We start from the raw sequence: 10,284 nt of genomic DNA, 5'->3' as shown, positions 1-10,284 counted from the left end.
AAGATTTTAACATGTTTTTGGATTTCCTGGATTATACAATTATAATAAATAAATGATAAGTGAATAAGTACTTGGAAATAGAACTGATCTAATATCAAAAATTTACTTTTACATGTAATGTCTATATTTTAAAAACATATAAGACAACTAAAATCTAAGTATTATCATTTTGTAGAAACATAAGGAACTTTAAAGGCCCTTGAAAGTAAATCAAAGTAAGGAATGCTATTCATGATATTTATTGGTATAGTATGATCAAATGACCCATCAGAACATACATGGGCTAATATGACTTACTGGTTTATATTGACTATCATCACCCTTGGGTAGTCATAATGTTGAAATTAAAACAAAATAAAAATATGCATTAACTACAGTTTTGTGGGTTTTTTTTTTTCATAAAAAAGCCATTGCATTGTCCTTTTGTTTACATGTTGTCTGGGATTATAAAATATTTGCTTCGCATGAATTTTTATTCTCCAAAAAATACTTGGGCAATGCTGATCTCAAATATCTTCCCAAAAGGTGCATGAATACTTAGGGGGATATCAGGAATGGAGGAAGGCAGATTTCACATGGTACTTATTGAACCATATGCTTTGAAATCTAATAGAGGAGATGGCTCTCTCAGACCAATGGAGTAATCTCTAAGCTCTGTCTTCAAGAAGGCATACAGGCTATTTCAGCTACAAAATAAATATGGAATGCAGTATTAGATTTTATCCCTTATAAAATTTTAAATCTAGTTATAGAGACAAGATGAATGTATTGAAATGATCAATATATTAAATGTGATGCATAGAAAGAGATGAGAGTACAATAGTGCCAAGATACACACCCAAGAGGATAATTTACAGCAAAATACTTATTTTGTGAAAGTTGACTTAATCTGGAAACCGATTTTTTTTAATGCAATGAATTATATTTATGCTTTAAGATACATAAGACTTTTAAGCATGCTCATGGCATATCCAGCAAGGCATATGGTTCCCTATATTTAGATATCAGAATCTGAGTTTAAAGTGTGAGAATGGACTAATCTGGGTGGGAAATGGCCATATGTGCATCTCTGCTTCGTGCTCCACAGGAAGTCTATGGCTTCCTACATATGCTTAGATGGGCACTTAATTTGACGGTGCTAACTCTGTTCCTAAAATACTTCGTTAAAGATATTGTAGGTTGAAGAATTTTAGCATTCTGTGAAGCCACCCAAAACAAAAAATTATAGTAGACTGAACAAATATTTGGGTTCTAATCAATGAAATAGTGCATATTGTTTTATAGGCAAAAAGATTTATCAAATATTTGATCAAGTTAAGTATCTTGGGAAAGGAAGTTGTGTTAGTCAATCTTCCATCTCTATGCCCAAAATACCTGGTAAGAACAATATAGAGGAGGAAAGGCTTTTTTTTTGACTCATAGTTTATGACATTTCAGACCAGCCAGCTCCATTGCTCAAGCAGAACATCATGGTGGATCATCATGAAGAAAGAAAGCTACTCATCTTATGGCAGCCTCAAAACAGAACACGGGGGACCTAAAGAGGCCATGGTGAAGATGAATTCTTCCAAGGTAGCTCTCAATGACCTACTTCCTCCATATCTGCTCCACTTCCCCGTAGCCTATTCAGTCATGAGCAAGGTGAGTGTTCATGATTCAATTATTTCCTAAAATCCCCACCTCTGAAGACATGAGCTTATAACAGAAGGGTTTCCTGGATTATATGGGTAGGCCAAAATGTAACCACAAGTGTCCTTATAGAGGGCCATAGAGGGATATTTGAAGACAGAAGAGGAAGGAGGGAAAGTAAAGAATATAGTGAAGGCACTAAGCTAAGAAATGTCAATTATTTTAGTCTATTTTGTGGTATTTTAGTAGAACACCTGAGATTCAATAATTTCTAATGAATATACACTTATTTCCCACAATTTTCACCTTGAGAAATCAGAGATCAAGAGTCTAGCATCTGGGAAGTTTCTTTGAGCTTCATTTTCATGTGGCAGAAGGCAAAAGAACAGAAGAAGAAGGAGGAGGAGGAGGAGGAGGAGGAGGAGGAGGAGGAAGAGGAAGACAACAAGGAAGAGGAAGAAAGATAAAAGAAGAAAAAGAAGAGGAGTAAGAGGAGAGGAAAGATGAGTCTAGATTCACATTATTGATGAATGGATAAAAAATGTGGCATTTATACACAATGGAATATTACTCATCACTAAAAAATAACAAAATCATGGCATTTTCAGAGAAATGGATGGCATTAGAGCAGATTATGCTAAGGGAAGTTAGCCAATCCCTAAAAAACAAATGCTGAATGTCTTCTCTGATATAAAGGGGGGGGTGACTCAAAACAGAGTAGGGAGGAAGAACATGAGAAGAAGATTACCACTAAACAGGGAAGAGAGATGGGAGGGAATGGGAGGGAGAAGGGGAATTTCAGGGAAGATGGAAGGAGATCCTCATCGTTATACAAAATGCATATATGATGGTGTGAGGGGGAAGGGAAAAAAAGAGAGAGAGAAATGTGTCACAGTAGATTGGGTAGAGACAGATGATGGGAGGGGAGGGGAGGGGGGATAGGGAGGGCAGGAGAATACAACAGAAACTAGTATTTCTGTATGTATATAAGTGGCTGTCTAGCCAATGTGATCCTGTAATCTGTACACATGGAAAAATGAGAATTCATATCCCATTTGAATCAAATTATGATATGTAAAGATCATTGTATTGTCTTGAGCAACTAACAAAAAAAATAAGACAAGAAAAAATATTACAAATTGCACAAAGGATCTGAATACACATTTCTCAAAATAAGACATACAAATGACTGACAGACGTTTGAAGGAAATTTAATCTCACTAATCATCAGGGAAATGCTACCCAAATCCAAATAAATACCACCTTACACCTGATGGAATGGCTGTTATCAGAAAGATGAAAGATAGCAATAGTTTGAGAGAATGCCAGAGAAAAAGGAGCCCTTGTAGACTGTTAGTGGGAATATAAACTGGGACAATATTGCTAAGTCAAATGAGATGCAGGAAGACACATACTGCATGATCTCACTTACATGTGGATTCTAAAAATGTCGAATTCAGGGCTGGGATGTAGCTTAGTGGTACAACATTTGCCTAGCATGTGCGAGATCCTAGATTCAATCCCTAACATTGAAAAAACAAAAGTCAGATTTGTAGAATTACTGGTGAGTGTTAGGGATTGGGAGGAGTAGAATATGAGGAGAGGGTGGTTAAGGAGTACAGCATTTCAGTGGGTAAGATAAGCTATAGAGAGCTAATATACAACAATGTGACAATATTCAACAAAATGACATACTTGTAGTTTACTGAGAAGATAGATCTTAAGTGTTCTTAACACATAGGTAAAAATATGAAGTTAAGATGTTACTTAGCTTGATTGTGGTTAATATTTTACAATGTCTACATATAGCAAATTATCAAGTTGTACACCTTACAAATAAATATATACAATTTTTAGCTGAAAACTGACTATCAATAAAGTTGGGAGCAAATAAATCAAAAGATGATTTAAGGTGGTGTGTGGTAGTGGACAAAAGGGATTATCAGGCTTTTGAATGAATAAAGTTTTATGAATACAGTTATAAAAAAAGAACCTAGTCCTATAATAACCAGCCCACACCTGAGCTAAGAACAGCAATGCATTCATTATGGTAGAGACTTCCTAGATTAATCCCCCCTCCAATTTTCTATGATTTTTGGTCTCTTTAGTCTCATTTTGAACTTTTTACCTCCATAATTATAATACATTTGTTTTAACCCATTAGGTTTCTGGCAATTTGTTACAGTCACAACAAGAAAATAATACAACAGTGTAGAAACAGTTTTGCTTTTCTTAAATATGCTCTAATTTCATACTTAAATGATGTTGATTTCAGTGTCTTCTAAAATTGGCAAATGGCCTCACTACCTGCAATTATCAACTGTGTACTATTATTATATACTTTCCTAATTTTTTAATTAGACGGCATTCTCTGCATCGCCAGATTCAAGGTGAAGTCATATTTAGTATTATTTTTGAAAGAGCTTACTGAAAATCAAATAAAATTAATTTATACCATCTCTTATTGTAATCTACATAGCTCATGAAGTTGTGACACAAATATAGACTAAAGTGACCACTATCACATAAGTTACAAAACTGTTTTCTAGAGGATACTTACATGCTCATTTTAGGACTAGACCGAATTTCTTACCATTCTCAGCATTCCTGGCAACTACTGTTTGTTTATTTCTATAAATTTGAGACTTCAAAAGTGAATGGGAGGGCTGGGGTTGTAGCTCAGTGGTAGAGCACTTGCCTAGCATGTGTAAGGCATTGAATTCGATACTCAGCACCACATAAAAATAAATAAATTAAACAAAGATCCATCGACAAGTTAAAAAAATATTAAAACAAAAAGTGAATGGGATGAGCACAATTTTTGGAGGGCAAGAACTCTAACTGGTCCTGCACCATAAGCTGTGGCATATGAGTGCCCAAGAGCCTGGGTGATTGGCAAACAATTAGTTCAGTGGGGAAACCAAGAAGAATTTGATATTGGGAGTCCTCACAAAACATAAATCATAATCAAGGAAATCATGGAAGAAAATTGTCACTTAACTTGATCAGGACATTTGCATATCCTTAATTTAGATTTATAAAAACTTCAACTCCTAGTTATAATAGAAAAGCATAAGGGTAATTTAGAGGAAGATAAATATTTTGATTTTGGAAGCATATTTCCTTTAGAAATTAAAAAATAACCTGCAAAGTTCTTTTTGTGAAGAAGGTACTTTTAAAAGAAGTACAAATATGTTCTATACTAAATTCATCCTTTTTAGAAAAGTGAGTAGATAGTGACCACGTGTTCTTTTTCTTAAGTTTGTGTATAACATTATGATCATGAGACAGGTATATTATTTTTAATAAAAAATGTTGTTGATTTTTTTCCACAGTCATAAAATACTTGAAAACCATCTTTATTAGTGACCTGTATTAGTTCAAACTTGTGTAAAATAGATTTAGACTTTTAGCTTCTCGAAAAGAAGAAATGCCCTCCTTCCATCCTAGCAAAGGGCAAATACCATTTCTTTCCTCAAATGCAACCACAGGTGCGAGTCCTGAGCAGGGAAGAGGAGAGGAATGCGGTTCGTGCAGGAATAAGTCAGAAGCAGTTCACGGACTGTTTTTAATGAAATTTCTTTAGAATTGTACTTGTCATAGGTTCTATTGCAGGAAAAATACCACAGTGGGATTTAATAACACCAGAGGTTAGTAATAGAAAGAACATTATGGGAAAATAAAAAAATAAAATAAAATCTTCCACTCCATAAAGTGTACCCTTCCCACAGAAATTACTAGCATATTATGTATGAAATTGCAGTAAAAGGAAAAAGCACATAAATTTATGATATATTTTACAGTTTATAAAATGAATAGATTGGCTTTTTCTCTTTACCTGCTAAGACCTGAGTTCAGGGATCAGTTCTTCCACAAGTAATTATGGCTTATGAAATGATCAAAAGACTGTTTTCTCCTCTGAGCTTCAGGTATTAGACTAAAACTAGAGACAGGGGAGAAGCCAGCAGGAATGGAAAGACTGTTTCAATTATATATGACTGTATATTTTTGTGATATAGTGGTCATATTTTATTGACTTGTTATAATGGGAAGCTTTATGGGTGCTAGTTAAAATAGAAATGTCTGTTTGGAATATTGTTTTTCTTATAAACAAATTAAGTAAGTACCCTATAAATAGAACAATAGTCATAAGTTTGGAACAAAAATTAAAAGTTAGATAAAATAATATTATAATGAGTGTTAAAACCTATAATCACTCATGAAAATATTACATGGGGCTGTTTTAAGGACTTAAAAACTAGTATAGGAATTTAAAAAAACATTAAATAAGAATCCAAGAAGTAAAATAAATCCAGTCTTTATTTTGCATTTGTTTGGATGGCAAAGAAGAAAGGGAATCAATGGCATATGAATCAGAAACTCCAGTGGAATAGGATGAAACACAAACTCTCTGTGAAAAATTGAGTGCTTTCAATCTATCTGTTCATTAAGAATAAAAGGAAGTTTCAACACAAGACAGTTAATTTATACTCAAGTGGAATATCCTCCGAAATATATTGGATTGTCATATTTTTCTCCTTTAGAACATTTTTGTGGATTAGGAAATGCCTAGATAGAACATGGACATAGTTCTTATTAACTGCCAGCAATTAGGTTTAAGGAGGAATACTCTCTGACCATTAACTACCATTTATTCTTTTGGAGCACTTTGATGCATACAAATATTATGTTTCAGAAAAGAAGATCAGTGTGCATGAGAATGTCAAGGAGGCACCCTGGAGACCAAGTTTGATAGACAAGGCAAAAAATGATGTCTTAACAAAGACAAGGCAAGAGAGAAGCCACCAAAGCAGATATGAAAATTTGGAGAATCTAGATTTATAATTTTATATCATTTGTAAAGGTCTGATTAAAATAGCTGGGTGTGGTTGTGCACGTCTGAAATCCCAGTGACTCAGGGAGTTAAGACTGGAGGATTGTGAGTTCAAAGGCAGCCTGGGAACTTAGCAAGGTACTAAGCAACCCTGACTCTAAAAAAAAAAGAAAAAAAAAGTTACGAAAATGGGTTGGGGACGTGGCTCAGTGGTTGAGTGCCCCTGGGTTCAATCACTGGTACCAAAAAATAAACATTCTTTGATTAAAGTAGGTATAGGATATATGGTTGCAAAAAACAATTAAGTTTTTTGGTTAGGTAATTAATTAAAAATTCAAACAATGAGCAACATGCACATATATGCATATGTGTATATTCACACACATATACATGCACCTAAATCAATGACAGAAAGATAGGACACTTGATAAAATTGAAAGGAAATGAAGTAAACTGGGACAAAGACAATGGAGGGATTAACTCTATCAGAGAGAAAAGTGTTGAAAGAATACCTAGAGAAGAAGCTAGTACAAGTAAAATAACGGTAAAACATTGACGTGTAAAGAATTAAAGAGCAGAATTTAGTCAGCTTATGATGGGGGAAATAAAGGGAGATTTGAGTCTCTGTGGTTGGAAATGGGCCTTGAGAAGTACCTTCACACCACAGTCTGTTGGCTGGTGTCCATCCTGACTGCCTGAGTTTACATCACAGAGGAGGCCTTATCCTCACCATCTCATGAACTTACTTGTAGTTGCTTCTAAACTGTCTTGGACATCATTTGAAATCCTTTGTATATATGATGTGTGTGTGTGTGTGTGTGTGTGTGTGTGTGTGTGTGTGCATAAGTGGCTTGAATTTGAAGGAATTTTTAATGGAAATGTATTCAAGAAGGAAATGAAATTGATCATCTGTTAAATAATTTGTATTTATTTTTATTTTTGCTTTCTTCAAGCTTCTTATTGAGAACTGTAGTTAATATACAATAGTAATATGTATACAACATATGAGAAAATTAACACTACTTGGAGAATCTAGATTTATAGTTTTATACCATTTGTAAAGGTCTGATTAAAATAGCTGGGTGTGGTTGTGCATGTCTGAAATCCTAGTGACTCAGGGAGCTAAGACTGGAGGATTGTGAGTTCAAAGCCAGCCTGGGAACTTAGCAAGGTACTAAGCAACCCTGACTCTAAAAAAAAAGAAAAAAAAATAGTTACAAAAATGGGTTGGGGACTTGGCTCCAACTTAATCAATATAACATTTACCCACTTAATCAATATAACGTTTCCTTTTATTCTGAAAGAGAAAAGAACAGAAAATATAGTATTTCTTGCATCTAGTTACACATGTCATAATGTGTACATTTGATAAATTGAAAGAAAATGAAATAGAGTGGGAAAATTTAATATAAGGAAATTAATATAATATGAGGAAAGCAGGGTAGAATTCTCAGGTAAATGACCTAAGTCAGGCAAGAGGTGGTAGAATATGTGTCTGAAAGGAGGAGTTGGATTTATGGAGGGGCCTCCATGGTTTGTCTGTGGTCACATGCAGGTATGTGGTTTGCAGATTCATCTAGGGTCGGGAAGTTTGTGGGGTTCTTCTTCTGATTGCTTGACTCAGAGAAGTAAGAATCAATATATCAGCTAAAATTGAAATCAGGAGAAGAAGTTTGAGAGGAGAGGAAAGGTATCAAGGAGTCTGGAGTGTGAGTACCTGAAGAGTCTAAGGCAGAATGCAAGGTTCTCTAACAGCAAGGAGAGCACTTTGTGGTTACGAAATCTTTTTTAGTTCAATTAGATTACAAATAAATACATACATAGTACTTTCATCAACTGAATAAAATCAAACAAGGAAAAGAAAAGGTAATGTTGGACACATTTATTTCAAGCAAGGAATGGAGTAAGATCATCTAGAGGGTGAAGGAGAAGGAATAGCTTTTCAGAACAAGACACTGTATTGCAGAACTTTGTGGGGGCAGTGCTCTAGAAGAAATGAGCTCAAAATAAAGAATCTGATAGACAGGAAGTGAAGGCCTGAAATTAAGACCCTAGAGGAATTGGTAATTTTAAACAAAACATACACCACCAGTAAACAATAAGGAAAAACTAATAACTGACCATAGGAGTAGACATGTGATAAAATTTCAAAATAAAAATAAACTTTGACATAAAGATCAAAAAACTAGCATGTTGAAACATTTTCCAGGTTCATATGGATATCACCAAAATTAGAGCCAAAGTTCCAGTGGGTAGGGTATAAACTGTCATTTGAAATTGTCATAGAAATAACAAATAACCCAATCAACAAATGGGCCAAGGACCTGAACAGACACTTCTCAGAGGAGGACATACAATCAATCAACAAGTACATTAAAAAATGCTCACCATCTCTAGCAGTCAGAGAAATGCAAATCAAAACCACCCTAAGATATCATCTCACTCCAGTAAGATTGGCAGCCATTATGAAGTCAAACAACAACAAGTGCTGGCGAGGATGTGGGGAAAAGGGTACACTTGTACATTGTTGGTGGGACTACAAATTGGTGCAGCCAATTTGGAAAGCAGTATGGAGATTTCTTGGAAAGCTAGGAATGGAACCACCATTTGACCCAGCTATTCCCCTTCTTGGTCTATTCTATAAAGACCTAAAAAGAGCATGCTACAGGGACACTGCTACATTGATGTTTATAGCAGCACAATTCACAATAGCAAGACTGTGGAAGCAACCTAGATGCCCTTCAATAGACAAATGGATAAAAAAACATATGGCATTTATACACAATGGAGTATTACTCTGCATTAAAAAATGACAAAATCATAGAATTCGGAGGGAAATGGATGGCATTAGAGCAGATTATGCTAAGTGAAGCTAGTCAAGCCCTAAAAAACAAATGCCAAATGTCTTCTTTGATATAAGGAGAGTAACTAAGAACAGAGTAGGGAAGAAGAGCATGAGAAGAAGACCAACATTAAACAAGGATGAGCGGTGGGAGGGAAAGGGAGAGAGAAGGGAAATTGCATGGAAATGGAAGGAGACCCTCAGGGTTATACAAAATTACATACAAGAGGAAGTGAGGGGAAAGGGAAAAATAATACAAGGGGGAGGAATGAATTACAATAGAGGGGGTAGAGAGAGAAGAGGGGAGGGGAGGGGAGGGGAGGGAAGATAGTAGAGGAGAGGAAAGGCAGCAGAATACAACAGACATGAGTATGGCAATATGCAAATCAATGGAAGTGTAACTGATGTGATTCTGCAATCTGTATATGGGGTAAAAATGGGAGTTCATAACCCACTTGAATCAAAGTGTGAAATATGATATATCAAGAACTATGTAATGTTTTGAACAACCAGCAATTAAAAAAAAAAGAAATTGTCATAGAAAAAGAAAAAAGTTCAGTGTCACTAAAAGACAGCAATAATGAAATGCCATGGTGATACCGTCTAATAAAGTGAAATTTAAAGCTGAGAGCTGGGGAGACAGGAGGGAAATGATTTAAAAGAGAAATGGCAAAAATTATGGTTCTAACTTGAAGGCTCAGTGGAAAGAGTGCCAGAGAAGGGTGCGGAGAGGGACTGTCTCTAACAGGACTTCAGGAACATCAGCATTCTCAGGGTAAAGCCAGATTTCTGTTGTATAAATCAAATTAAAAAACCACTCAGAGAAAAGGTTGGAGATTTGGGAAATTTCACTTAAGAATTAAATATGAACTCCAGGAGGTAGATCAGAAGTGTCAACAAATCAAGGGTTGTGTATTAACACAAAAGGGTGTACACAATGTGAAGCCTAGCAGTAGAAATAAGGTATACATTTCAGAAT

This window comes from Ictidomys tridecemlineatus, chromosome 3 (assembly GCF_052094955.1).
Source record: "Ictidomys tridecemlineatus isolate mIctTri1 chromosome 3, mIctTri1.hap1, whole genome shotgun sequence".
Taxonomy (NCBI): Eukaryota; Metazoa; Chordata; class Mammalia; order Rodentia; family Sciuridae; genus Ictidomys; species Ictidomys tridecemlineatus.
The sequence above is the reverse complement of the archived record's forward strand: the minus strand, read 5'-3'. Positions refer to the sequence as shown.